Below are 14,815 nucleotides of genomic sequence, written 5' to 3' on the forward strand. Positions count from 1 at the left end.
ATAACCAAGTTGCAAAAAGACCCCGTGCCCTTTTCCCATTCATTTCCCACAAGATAAGTTATACATACTGTAACAAGAATAGAAGATAAATTATACATATTTCAAATTCCTGTGAGAAATCTGTCTTTGTCTGGTCAATTATATATATTTGCTACTTGAAGTTTATTTTAGAGAATAGAAAAATATCTCATCTTTTGGAATGCAAATGAGGTTAAGGATGGTGTGACTTGATGTCATCATTGAACCTGCCTCAGATGAGCTCAGAATGGTAACTGGATGTCACTTGGGGTCCTTGGTTTCTGTACCAGGGAAGGTAATAGAACAAGTTAGAATTTATCTCCTCATTGGAATAACTGCTTGGTGATTCCCCTGAAGCCTGTCTCTGAGATGCAGCCAAAGCCTTCTTTCTGTATTTGCTCAAGGAAGCCACATGAGGTCAGGTATCCAGGGTGCTTGGACTTGGAAGAAACAACACATTTGCTGGAGGAGTGTAAGCAGTGCATGTGATATCTGGTTATTGCTTAAGATTTTCTCAATTAGGTAATAAAGAAGTAGTATAATATTTTGAATGGTCTCTTTGTCTCAATATCATAAAACTTTTGTCCCATTGTAATGGAACTATATTAAGCAAAGCCTGGCCAGAGAAATGTCAGACTCTAATTTTTGTAAATCCTCAGACAATAAAAGGGCTCAGGACCTTACTGTGTAAATACTCTATGTGACCATGGGAGCATTTTAAATAGAGGAAGCATCACTGAGTGGCTGTTCTGAGCCTTAGGCTGCCACCTTAAAGAGACTTAAATTGTTAATTCAGTCAACAGTAAGGCGTCATTCTCCATCATGCTTACTTATTACAGTTTGCACGTAAATCTCTTTGCCTACTTGCAACTCAACAATCTTCTGTCTATTGTCTATCTCATGAGTCTATACAGGCCATAGTAACAGAGATCATCTCTGTCTGGTTCACGGATGTACTCTAGTCCTCAGCAGTTTCAGGCACATCATACAGTGCCCAGTAAACACTTGCTCAATAACGATAATAAGAACATTATATTGATATGTTTTCAGGCAGAGTGCTTGTAGAACCACTGTCTTTTATAGCCATGAAATTAGTTCTTTTAGGAATAGGAAAACTCCAGCTTCTCACTCCCTAATATCAAGTTCATATGCAGGAGTCCTCTCCTGTCTCCTTGTTATCTTCAGTCATCCCTCTTTCACACCAAATTACTGAGGATGATTAACAAACACAGACATGAAAACTGAACCAACAGCTCTTTAGTACATCCAGTCCATCCTAAAGGAGATCAGTCCTGGGTGTTCATTGGAACTGATGCTAAAGCTGAAACTCCAATACTTTGGTGAAGAGTTGACTCATTGGAAAAGACCCTGATTCTGGAAGGGATTGGGGGCAGGAGGAGAAGGGGACGACAGAGGATGAGATGGCTGGATGGCATCACCAACTCGATGGACATGAGTTTGAGTAAACTCCAGGAGTTGGTGATAGACAGGGAGGCCTGGTGTGCTGCAATTCTTGGGGTCGCAAAGAGTCGGACACGACTGAGCGACTGAACTGAACTGAACTGAAGGAGTAAATAGGTGACTGAATATATCTACAGTGTTATTAAAAACCAGATTATGCCACAGGAAGTACATTTTTAGATCCTCAAAACAATAAGGTATATGCAATACAAGACCGGATTAATTTACACTTCAGTTCAGTTCAGTCGCTCAGTCGTGTCCAACTCTTTGTGACCCCATGAACCACAGCACGCCAGGCCTCTCTGTCCATTACCAACTCCCAGAGTTCACTCAAACTCATGTCCATCGAGTTGGTGATGTCATCCCACCATCTCATTCTCTGTTGTCCCCGTCTCCTCCCACCCCCAATCCCTCCTAGCATCAGACTCTTTTCCTTAGCTCAAGAAAATACAGATAGGATAGCTTTTCTTAAAGCAACAAACTTATGTTTGCCAAGCATCAGTGTTTAGTAAACCCAAACTGAAAGTTTTAGAAGATTCTGAATTTGGAAGGATCTCTTTTTCACTCCCACTTATTAGTATTTGTTGTAAATAATAAATTACAGTTAATTAAACTGTTGAAAATATCCTGTAGCATGTTTTACTTTTATCAGTAGCAATAAACTTAATGAGTACATCTGGTCCTAATCTGAATATATATATTATTATGTCAATAGTCTAAATCTTACTTTTCTTCTAGTACAAAAGGCACTATTTTTTAAAAAATTTATTTTGCTTTAGTTTCTTTCTCTTTAGAAAATGTACATACAGAATTGGTGCATTCTGGACTGTCTTTCTTTAGAAACAAGAAGGAAAAGAATCCAACCCCATACAGTGATTAATGGATGAGGATAACAATCATATTCCTCTCAGAAAATAGAAAGAACATTAAAACTCTGATAACTGAAATTTGAGATTGTGTCTAAAGTTCCATTTAGAGGGAAACAGTAAAACAGAAGGTTAACAGACATCAGAGAATGAGGGCAAAGTCAAAATAAAGCATCCTATAGGACTTAAAAAGGAGAATTTTAAAAAGTACGATAGCCTATGATGTAGTTCAATCTAAGCAAAAATGACATGTCTCCACAAGACATCAGCTAGAACTTGTTTTCCCATTGAATGCTTCTCAGTGACCGCACTTTGCAGAACAGCACTCAGCCACCTTCGTTAATGGCTTTTTACCATATTGTTCCATCATTAGAGGATGATAAAGTTTCCTCTGTGATTTGAGATAGCAGAGTTCTGGCTTCAAAATTTACTATTGGAAAAGGGAGTCTTAAAAGTTCTATTTCTCTAAAGTGTTTTTTTTTTTTTTAAGAAGAAGCAAGAATATTATCTAATAATTGACAGAAACATCACCTTTAGAACCAGCTGACTTCATGTGACAGACAGAAAAAAAAGAGTGAAAAATACATAACAAGATGAGGGATGAGAGAAGGTTTTTTTTTTTATTTTTTGGTTAACCATTGAGAGAGTCAGTTCCTAGGCAGGTTGATAAGAAGTCTGGGGTCCCCAAGGAGGAGAAAGGGGTCTGTGGCTCTTAAGGAAGAGATAGTAGTCTGGAGTTCTCAAGGAGGAGAAAAGGACAAACTTTTTTTCTTTTAGCCCAGAGCTGATGATTACACAACAAAACAACTCAGCTTAGACTCTGTACTAAAGAGCATATAACAACAATGTATCCTGCTTGAGGACGTGTTTCTCCTTCTTGAGAACCTTTTGACTAATTCTGTTATCTTCAAATGTATTTTGTGAGAATAGGTCTGGTAAGACCTTTACAACCTTGAGACGTTTTTTCGATTTACTGTAATAATCAATTGAAAAAGTATATAGCTCCCTTGCTAAGACTAGTGAGTGGGGCACTCTCTGTCCCCCTTCTGATATCTGTCCCTTTTCATATTTTAATAAAACTCTGCTACACAAAAGCTCTTGAGAGATCAAGCCTGGTCCCTGCTTCCAAAGCTAAATCTTCTTCGGAGATCACAAATCTAACACCGTTCACTGTAAGCTATCACCATGTCCAACTCTCCTCTCTTGCCAAGAAAATAGGAGATGGAAAAGTTAAATACTCAATACTCGAGTAACTTTTGTAACTAAAGGGTGGCTGTATGTCATAGTTTTAGTTAACAAAATCTAAATAAAAATCTTCTGAGGGGACTTTAGGAAAGATATGTTTTTGGTAGCTCAGCTGGTAAAAAATTCCACCTGCAATGCAGTAGACCCAGTTAGATCCAATCTCTGGGTCAGGAAGATCTCCTGGAGAAGGGAAGAGTTAGCCACTTCCAGTATTCTTGCCTGGAGAATTCCATGGACAGAGGAGCCTGGCAGACTACAGTCCATGGGGTTGCAAAGAGTCAGATGTGACTTCTGTGTTTTTTCCTAATAAAAATATCAGTTATTAGCAGCCCCTGGCAGTATCCTAACCCCACTGTTTCTGCCATAAATTTAAATGTGTAGCCTGAAGCTGTAAAAGTCATTCTGCAATCTTGGGGAAAGGCTGGGTGCTACCCTGACATTGTTGTACCACTAAATCAACATCAGAAGCTGCCTAACTCCAGACTTTTCATTAGATGAATATAAATTCTATTTTTCAAAGTCACTGTTCTCTTTTACATGCAACCGAATGTACTTCTACCTTTACACAAGAATAGATATGAATCAAGACCTTTAATAGTGATTTTCAACATTCCCATGCAAGTTCAACTGTACAGTTATTGATTCCTTACTATTCAGCAAATTCCAAAAATTTTAGTGTAGTTCCAAAAGTTTTAGTGTCATTTCAAATTTTAATATTCTCACACATGCATATGCATATATATAAATGCTACAAACTAATAAATATGAAAACTTAAAAGTTAATTACTTTCATCTATATTTATTTGATTTTATTAAATGAAATGGATCAAATTTATTCAAAATCAAATATATTTTGAATAAATATATTTTAAATTAATTTTCAAACAATCTTTGCCACCTTAATTTGGAAGGACTAAAGCAAAAAAATAAAATTAAAAGTTTAGGACTTCCTAACTTAAAAGTTAGGACTCTGTGCTTCCATTGTGGGGAGCATGGGTTCAATGCCTGTTTAGGGAACTAAGGTCCTACATACCAAGACTTGTAACCCGCCCCCCAAAAAAAAAATGTTTACAAATCTGTTGATCAAGTGTTAGAAATAAATATGTATATGTGAAGTTGAAATTTAATTAACCTTTAAAATGATACTTCCTGTTAGTGTCATTTAAACTTCTAAAGTTATTAAAGCCTAAAACTGTATTGTGAGTTTTAGAACTTGCATACCATGAATTGTGGTAAGCACTGGGATATAAAGCAAATGAGACATAGTACCCAAGTTTAAGAGACTTATAAAGGTTCTCCATCCTCCTGCACACTAAATTACAACAGAAGTTAAAAAATTACAGTGCACAGTCAGCCCACATCCCTGGATTCTGGGTTCATTGGTCTAGGTTGGGGCTTAAGCATTAGCATTTTTTAGTCTTCTGTGATTCTAAAGTCCAGTCAGAATTGAGAACCATTCATCTAGTGAGTAACATTCATATTCATTTCCAAATAAACCTAGGTAAACAAGCTTTCTATAAGGAGGGCTAGTTTATGAAGTAGAATAGTGTAGAATGTGTTTAGTAAACCTTAAGGTTATAGGAGGTAGCAGTCATCCCTTACCTCAGGACTTCAAAATGGTAATTAACTACCATGTGTGGAATTTCCATAACAATTTTGCTCATGATTTTTCTAGGTGGACACTGGATAGCTCTTTTCTGTTTAAGTTAAATCATTCTGAGATGCAGTGGATCACAAATTGCTCTACACAATTTGTGATGTCCATAATAAGTCCTCTCTTTAACGAGTGAAGACTGGCCGTCCTGAGAGATGCAGCCTTGTTACTGGCTTATTTCTTATCAAGAGATTTGCTCCTTGCCTTCCTAAGCTGGAACACAAGAGAGTGATGAATTAAGGATTTCTATTAATAGTATCTCATTTATTTGAAATTGTTTTCTATATTGCATTAAGTACTTTGGAAAGGAATATAAAGGCACAGACTAAAAGTCCTTCTATATAATCTTCTTCTGAAGCTATTTAGAAATTAATAGGAGATGTGTAGTGGTGGTAATGATAAGCAGATATATTACTATTCAGTTGTTTTATGTGAGGAGAGCTGTTCATGCAACAAATATTCATTAAGCAAATGCTTCATGCCAAGTATCTTTCCAGATAATGGGAATACACAAATGAACAGCACAGATGAGGTCCTTTTGCTGGGAGCTTACAATCTAAAGGGAGAATAAAATAACTTTTTTATTTCAAAACAAAACAGGTGTGTTTTATTTCTGAGGCAGAGTTGACCATACCATTGTCTAAAAATAAATAAAAGATACAGATAGCAGCAAAAGAGGAAAAGTTTAGATTTGGGTTTTTTTTTTTTGCAGCTTGAGGCAGTTGTAAAATAACTTAATGTAGCTTTTTGCTATATTTTCCATAGTATTTTTTTCATTTGGTGAAATTTTAACTGTTAATGTTTTTGGCATTGTGCTTTGTACCATTTATTAAATAAAAATTTAAAAATTAAAAAATAAAAATAAAAAGCTTCATAATCCCAGAATTAACTATGGATGATCTTTTGACATATTTTCCAAACATTTTTCCATACACATAAACAGATATTTAAAAGAACAAAACCATATGTCTATAAAGTAGGTAAAGACATTTATAATTTAAAAAGTATAGTCAGTAACCCAGTTGTGCTATTTTGATACAAACAGAGCATATTACAAACAGTATTTTTGAAAAATCTCTAAGGCAATATCCTTGTCAGAAAGAACAGAAATTGACACAGGTTACTTTCAAAAGTGAGAATTTATTTTAAGAATTCATCTTAACAACGAAGGAACTGGAAATTCTTCCAGAACACAGAACAACCAGACTTCCTGGTGATGGTACTAGAGTTTAGGAACTGGAAGATCTTGCAGGTTTCATACTAATTTTAAGATCAGGTGATTCTGACCCTGTCTCAGCTTCAGGTTCTCTTCTTTTGGATCTCCCCTCACTGTCCCACTAATGTGACTCAGCTTCACCTGCTGTCTTATATCACTTGCTGCTTCAAACTCAACTATTCTTCCCTCTAACCCTATACCCATTTTAACAACCCCCATGCAACCTGACTTGCTATAATGTTACTAATACAACATTATCCCTCAGATGCACACATAGACACACATTGATGAAATCCCAGTGAAAACATTCCAGCACACCAAATGGAGTATAAGTTCATTTGAGCACATTTACATATATTTGTATTTCCTCATGATTTGACTACTTATGTGTTTTCAGCCAATGAAAGCTACTTCTATACATGGTACTTTACACTCTTGCCCAATGAGTTTTCTTCATCACACTCCCCTCATTATAAGAGATGAGTGAATTCTGCAATATGTAGTTTCCAACTCTTGGTCTTTATTTTTATTATATATTTTGGCCCTTAGTGGCTTACAGGATGTATAAAAATGATAGCATTAGATCTGTTACAAAAACTAAAGCAAAAAAAAAAGGAGGGGGGAGAGAAAGTATGCTAAAAAATAAAGTAAAAGTTTGGTGACTGCTTGAGATGCTTTAAAGAAAATGATCAAGGTATTAGAAAGTACATATAATCTGGCATTACGGGTTGGTGGGTAGAAGTTCTTTCATTTTAGCAACTACATATTGTCAGAGAAACTCAAGATAATTATGGCTGAAGGCAAGTCATGATGTCAGGTGATTGTCAGTGTTTTATATAAGTGACCCTCCTAAAATAGACTGAACCAGTAGCCTTCAAACTGAAGAGTAGTTATGTCTGGAGGGTACCCAGAGACTTTATAGAGACGATGGATAGATTTAAGGGAATTCAGTTTCCAGAGTCTTAACTTCTACGGATACACTTGCCTGAAACTGATCTGACTAGGTAATGTCAAGATGTTCTTTTGCTATGGTAAGTGTCCTCCTACTTTACTCCCACCCAAACTGAATCTTCTAATGGTAAACAAAAGACTCCAGGTTTCAAACAACAGGGACACTTAAAAGAACGGTACCTTTAGTTCAGTTCAGTTCAGTCACTCAGTCATGTCCTGCTTTTTGCGACCCCATGAATCACAGTACGCCAGGCCTCCTTGTCCATTACCAACTCCTGGAGTTCACTCAAACTCATGTCCATCGAACTGGTGATGCCATCCATCCATCTCATTCTCTGTCGTTCCTGTCTCCTCAGACCCCCAATCTCTCACAGCATCAGACTCTTTTCCAGTAAGTCAACTCGTCGCATGAGGTGGCCATAGTATTGGAGTTTAAGCTTTAGCATCAGTCCCTCCAATGAACACCCAGGATTGATCTCCTTTAGAATGGACTGGTTGGATCTCCTTGCAGTCCAAGGGACTCTCAAGAGTCTTCTCCAACACCACAATTCAAAAGCATCAATTCTTCGGCAATCAGCTTTCTTCACAGTCCAACTCTCACATCCATATATGACCACTGGAAAAACCATAGCCTTGACTAGATGGACCTTGGTTGGCAAAGTAATGTCTCTGCTTTTTAATATGCTATCTAGGTTGGTCATAACTTTCCTTCCAAGGAAAGGAAATTTTAATTTCATGGCTGCAATCAGCATCTGCAGTGATTTTGGAGTCCAAAAAAAATAAAGTCTGACACAGTTTCCACTGTTTCCCCATCTATTTTCTATGAAGTGATGGGACCAGATGCCATGATCTTTGTTTTCTGAATGTTGAGCTTCAAGCCAACCTTTTCACTCTCCTCTTTCACTTTCATCAAGAGGCTTTTGAGTTCCTCTTCACTTTCTGCCATAGGGTGGTGTCATCTGCATATCAGAGGTTATTGATATTTCTCCCGGCAATCTTGATTCCAGCTTGTGCTTCTTCCAGCCCAGTGTTCTTCATGATGTACTCTGCATATAAGTTAAATAAGCAAGGTGACAATATACAACCTTGACGTACTCCTTTTCTGTTTGGAACCAGTCTATTGTTCCGTGTCCAGTTCTAACTGTTGCTTCCTGACCTGCATACAGGTTTCTCAAGAGGCAGGTCAGGTGGTCTGGGATTCCCATTTCTTCCAGAATTTTCCACAGTTTATTGTGATCCACACAGTCAAAGGCTTTGGCATAGTCAGTGAAGCAGAAATAGATGTTTTTCTGGAACTCTCTTGCTTTCTCCATGATCCAGCGGATGTTGGCAATTTGATCTCTGGTGCCTCTGCCTTTTCTAAAACCAGCTTGAACATCTGGAAGTTCACGGTTCACATATTGCTGAAGTCTGGCTTGGAGAATTTTGAGCATGACTTTACTAGCGTGTGAGATGAGTGCGATTGTGCGGTAGTTTGAGCATTCTTTGGCATTGCCTTTCTTTGGGGTTGGAATGAAGACTGACCTTTTCCAGTCCTGTGGCCACTGCCGAGTTTTCCAAATTTGCTGGCATACTGAGTACAGCACTTTCACAGCATCATCTTTCAGGATTTGAAATAGCTCAACTGGAATTCCATCACTTCTACTAGCTTTGTTCGTAGTGATGCTTTCTAAGGCGCACTTGACTTCACATTCCAAGATGTCTGGCTCTAGGTGAGTGATCACGCCATCATGATTATCTTGGTCATGAAGATCTTTTTGTACAAGTCTTCTGTGTATTCTTGCCACCTCTTTTTAATATCTTCTGCTTCTGTTAGGTCCATACCATTTCTGTCCTTTATCATGCCCATCTTTACATGAAATGTTCCCTTGGTATCTCTAATTTTATGGAAGAGATCTCTTGTTTTTCCTATTCTGTTGTTTTCCTCTGTTTCTTTGCATTAATCACTGAGGAAGTCTTTCTTATCTCTCCTTGCTATTCTTTGGAACTCTGCATTCAAATGCTTATATCTTTCCTTTTCTCCTTTACTTTTCACTTTTCTTTTCACGGATATTTGTAAAGCCTCCTCAGACAGCCATTTTGCTTTTTTGCATTTCTTTTCCATGGGGATGGTGTCTTTAAGTCTTCTTTAGTAAGACACCATGAGATAAAGGTTATCTTCTTCTTTATTTTTATTCAATCATTTTGGTAAACAAGGATGGTCCCAAAGATGCCCAACCCTGAAGAACAACACTGTATAATCTTCTCCCCTGGAGAATGGCTATCTGTTCTAGGAAAATCACCCCCAGGATTATATTACAGTGTATACAAATATCTAACACACCAGATGGAGAGGTTCTTCTGTTGGTCTTGAGGAAGTAAGTTGCCACATCCTGAGAGGGCTTGTGAGACCAACATGGGACAAGGAATTGTGGGAGCAGCACATAATCTAAAATTGGAACAATACAGAGAAGATTAGCATGGCGCTGCGCAAGGATGACATGCAAATTCATGAAGCGTTCCATATTTTTTGCTTCCCTGGTGGCTCAGAGTTTAAAGTATCTGCCTGCAATGTAGGAGACCTGGGTTCGCTCCCTGGGTGGGGAAGATCCCCTGGAGAAGTAAATGGCAACCCACTCCAGTATTCTTGCCTGGGTAATCCCACGGATGGAGGAGCCTGGTGGGCTACACTCCATGGGGTCACAAAGAGTTAGACATGACTGAGCGACTTCACTTTCACTTAGGAGCCAAGAGCCAGTAGCCAAGTATTAACATTAAAGTTGTAAGGAGCTTAATTCTGCCAATAACCACCTTGGAAGAGGACCTGGAACTCAGGAAAGAATGCTACCTGGCTGGAATATAATGAGATTCCTGAAGTCTGGTGAGACCTTGAGCAGAGGCCCCAGTTAAGCCAGCCAGGACTTCTGACCCAAGGAAACCGAGACAATAAATGCCTGTTTTTCTTAGTTGCTACTTTTGTGGTAGTTTTTCATGCAGCATAGAAAACCAATTGGCTATTGTTCAGTGGCTAAGTCATGTCCGGCTCTTTGCAACCTCTTGTCTTCCAATAACTACTGTAGTTGCTCAAATTCATGTCCATTGAGTCAGTGCTGCTATCTAACCATCTCATCCTCTGCCATCCCCTTCTCCTTTTGCCTTCAATCTTTCCCAGCATCAGGGTCTTTTCCAATGAGTTGTCTCTTTACATCAGGTGGCCAAAGTATTGGAGCTTCAACTTTAGCATCAATCCTTCCAAAGAATATTCAGGGTTGATTTCCTTTAGGATTGACTGCTTTGATCTCCTTGCTGTCCGAGGGACTCTCAAGAGTCTTCTCTAGCACCACAGTTTGAAAGCATCAATTCTTTGGCACTCAGCCTATTTTATGGTCCAACTCTAATAGCCATACATGACTACTGGAAGAAACAGGTTTGGCTATATGGACTTTTGTTGGCAAAGTTATATCTCTGCTTTTTAAAATGCTGTCTAGGTTTGTCATGGCTTTCCTTCCAGGGAACAAGTGTATTTAAATTTCACGGCTGCAGTCATCATCTGTGGTGATTTTGGAGCCCAGGAAAATAAAATTTCTCACTGTTTCTACTTTTTTCACCTTCTATTTGCCATGAAGTAAAGGGATCAGATGCCAAGATCTTAATTTTTTAATGTTGAGTTTCAAGCCAGCTTTTTCACTCTCCTCTTTCACCCTCATCAAGAGGCTCTGTAGTTCCTCTTCATTTTCTGCCATTAGAGAGGTATCATCTGTATATCTGAGGCTGTTGATCTTTATTTCAGCTTATGATTTATCCAGCCTGGCATTCCATGTGATGTATTCTGCATAGAAGTTACATAAGCAGAGTGACAATATACAGCCTTGTTATACTCCTTTTCCAATTTTGAACCAGTCAGTTCTTCCATGTCTGGTTCTAACTGTTGCTTCTTGACCTGAATACAGGTTTCTTAGGAAAAAGGTAAGGTGGTCTGGTATTCCCATCTCTTTAAGAATTTTCCACAGTTTGTTGTGATTCACGCAAAGGCTTTAGTATAGTCAATGAAGCAGAAGTATGTTTTTCTGAAATTCCCTTGCTTTTTCCATGAAATTTTGGAAATTTGATCTCTGGTTCCTCTGCCTTTTCTAAATCCAGCTTGTACATCTGGAAGTTCTCCGTTCACATACAGCTGAAGCCTTGCTTGAAGGATTTTGAGCAGAACCTTGCTAGATGTGAAATGAGTACAATTATATGGTAGTTTGAATATCCGTTGGCATTGCCAATACAATGCAAAGAAAACCAATGCAATCATTCAAAAACTGTTTACTGAGCACACACTATATTCCAGACACTGAGACAAATTCTCCAATGACACTCCAAAATCTCCAACTTCATAAGACTTATTTTTTGGTGGACAGGATAATCATAAACAAATTTAACATATAAAATATCCAGCATGTTTGTCATAGTTGTTAGAGACAAAAAAATCAAGTAGGAAAATGGAAGATGACTTGTGGGAAGGGGAGGAGTGGATGGAGAGGGTTACTGAAAGTTTAGCTTCACCTAGAAGGGGAAAGGTCTTGTAAGAAGGAATGTAACTGGCAATGTTCATAGAAGAGGAAAAACAGGTGTCCAGGCTCTCGGAGACCAGGTAGAAGGTTGGTAGGCACATGGACCATGTAGTGCGCTGAATAAGGATGGAGAATAGGAGATAAGGTTTAGTTCAGTCGCTCAGTCGTGTCCGACTCTTTGTGACCCCATGAATCACAGCACGTCAGGCCTCCCTGTCCATCACCAACTCCCGGTTAGAAAGGGCAAAAGAGATCAGATCATGCAGAGCTTTGAAATTACTTGGGGGCTTTTATTCTGAGTGACACGGTGAACCAAGGGAGATTTTAAGCAGGGGAATGATATGATTTGACTTTTCATTTAACAAACTCATGGTGTCCCATGGTGGTTGAAATAATATTATGTGGTATAGGCGATAATAATGTGGTATAGATTGAGAGGGGGCAAAAAGGGAAGCAGGGACACCTGTTAAGATCACGTTGTAATAATCAAGGCAATTTGTGGATTCCTGGCTGGATCAGGGTGGTGGCAGTGGAGAGAAGTTGTTAAGTTTGAATCTTTTCTTTCTTTTCTAGAAAACTGAAGACAGATATGGTTGATATAGAATTAAAATCTCCTTTTGTTCCCCCTACTTATTTATGTAAAGAAGGTTTCTCAGAATTTATAGCTCTAAAAAATGAACACATAGAATAGAGTAGATGCTAAAACCTAACAAATAAAATGTATCCATGGATACATGAACTAATTAAAACCCTCCAGCTATCTCATTAAGTGGCACATTTTTGTGTGTGTTCAATATTTTTTTCAAAACTTTTGATATAGTTTCATCATTTATATGGTAATAATGCTAGTAATAAAACTCAAATAACAAATGTGTTCTTAACATGTGAAGCCTTATAGCCACAAGAATGAAAACTTAATTTCAATTTATAAAATGTTTTGCAGAAAATATTGAGAGGGTGGTTAATAACAGGACTTTACAATAAATATATTTACTAAGAGTACTGCATTAAGCTAAACAACTATTGGGAAGTGAAATGGAAATTTTAGTACAAAGTAAGGAACAATGAAAGTTTTCATCTCTTTAAGAAAAATGTGATGATTAATTTTTTTTAATGGGTAAAAGTAAGCATGAAATCATCATGGTAGTGACATTCTGTTAGAGCCATTCAAGCTGGGTTTCCCCAAACATTAGTAGTACCTGAACCATGGGAACAAATGGAGGCCCGCTTACCACGTGCTTAAACATTTAAAAGTTACAAGTCAACCAAACAACTGCAAAGGAAAATATGACCTATTTCACCTTGAAAAATGTACTGTCAGTGGGACAGAAAATCAAATGTGTAAAATTTTGGTTTTTACAGATCTCAAAGTTGGCAAAATGTTAATGAAGACTGAATTTGTTTATAATGAATGTGTTTGGATGCTGTGTTGTGGAATTAGCTGTGTTTGGACACATGAAAAATAAAAATATACCTATTATATAAATTGACATTTGTTCTTCCATTGATTTCATTTTTGTCTGCATTTCATGAATAATTTATTATGTTGTGTTAACCAAAATTTTCACATAATTTGCATTTTATTGATGGCAAAAACTTAAAGATTAAAAATAAGATGTAATTATAAACAAAGTGCACAAAACTTAAAAATATGTTTTTAAAGAATTATATAAATGTAAAAACAGTATTTTTTTCATGCTTTTGAAGTTATTTTGACTAAAATATTCAAAACTGTTAATTAAAATTAGGTGTAGTATAAATTATAAACAATGAATGTTAAACTTTTACATCAAAATTAATTTTTGAACACTGAATTGTATATTATTAAATACATTTATAAAAGAAAATTATTTGCAGTTTTACTGTTCAATTTCCATCTAGTTGCCAGTGCAAAAAATATGGTCTACATGTTTCTATATGCAAATATTAGGGTAATATGACTTATTTATTACTGATAAATAAACCTCAGCTACTATTTTGAATATGCAAATGTTTCAAATGTTACTTTAATCAGAAATCAAAAAGAGGCAAGAAAACAGGCATTTGACCCTATGAGGAAATATTCCTTTGTTCTTACAAGAATATGTTTCATGTGATCCATTAGCACAGGGATATGATCAGTTAATTAGTCTTTCTCTTACTTAAGAATTTTGTCTACTCAAATCTGCCCTGCTCTCCAAAGCAGTGTCTGACTCAGGCGTCAGTGACAGCACATCCTCTGAACTTTCATGACATTGAGATGCAGTTTCTTTCTGTCCAGAGTACTAGGCCATGAGATGTGCAAAAGCAACTCCCTGGGGCTTGAATGGTACATATATATATATATATATATATATATATCCAGAGTCACAAGTCTTTTCATGTATATGTAAATGCCAGTAATATAGAGTCCTGGGTTTTTATTTTTTTTAATGAGTTTGCATGCTGTGCTTTTGTGGTATGCAGGGTTCTTCTTGCTCACGTCTAAGATTCCACTTCATTTTTAAAGGTGCTAGGGTACTATCATCTTTAATTGGGCAGGGGCAAATCCTAGGAGACAATATATAAGAAAAGGAATGAATGCTATACTAGCAAAAGACCAGAAAAGATTAATCCTTAATAGATATTACTCTTTGATGCGTGTGGTATCAACTGCAGAGCAATAAAGTAGCTGCAGAAACCTTATGGTCATATTACAAATGTTGCCCAGAAATGAGAGTATTTCAACCAATTTTTCAGCAGAATTCTCTCTGATGAGTGCAAAATAATGAACTGTTAAGTGCGTGGTCTCTGGAATCAGACTCCCTGGGTTCTTAGCCAGCTCTATCACTTACTAGCTGTGTGACCTTGGGAAAGTTGTTTAGCCATTCTGTCTCTCAGAATACACATC

The 14,815-nt window shown here is 37.3% G+C and overlaps 1 pseudogene; it reads left to right on the plus strand.

The window, feature by feature from the left end:
- The first annotated feature begins 9,821 nt into the window (after positions 1–9,821).
- Positions 9,822–9,921, plus strand: LOC129554084 (U6 spliceosomal RNA; annotated as a pseudogene).
- The last annotated feature ends 4,894 nt before the right edge of the window (positions 9,922–14,815 follow it).

This window comes from Moschus berezovskii, chromosome 1 (genome assembly GCF_049115385.1).
Source record: "Moschus berezovskii isolate FMDL1 chromosome 1, NW_MosBer_1.0, whole genome shotgun sequence".
Taxonomy (NCBI): Eukaryota; Metazoa; Chordata; class Mammalia; order Artiodactyla; family Moschidae; genus Moschus; species Moschus berezovskii.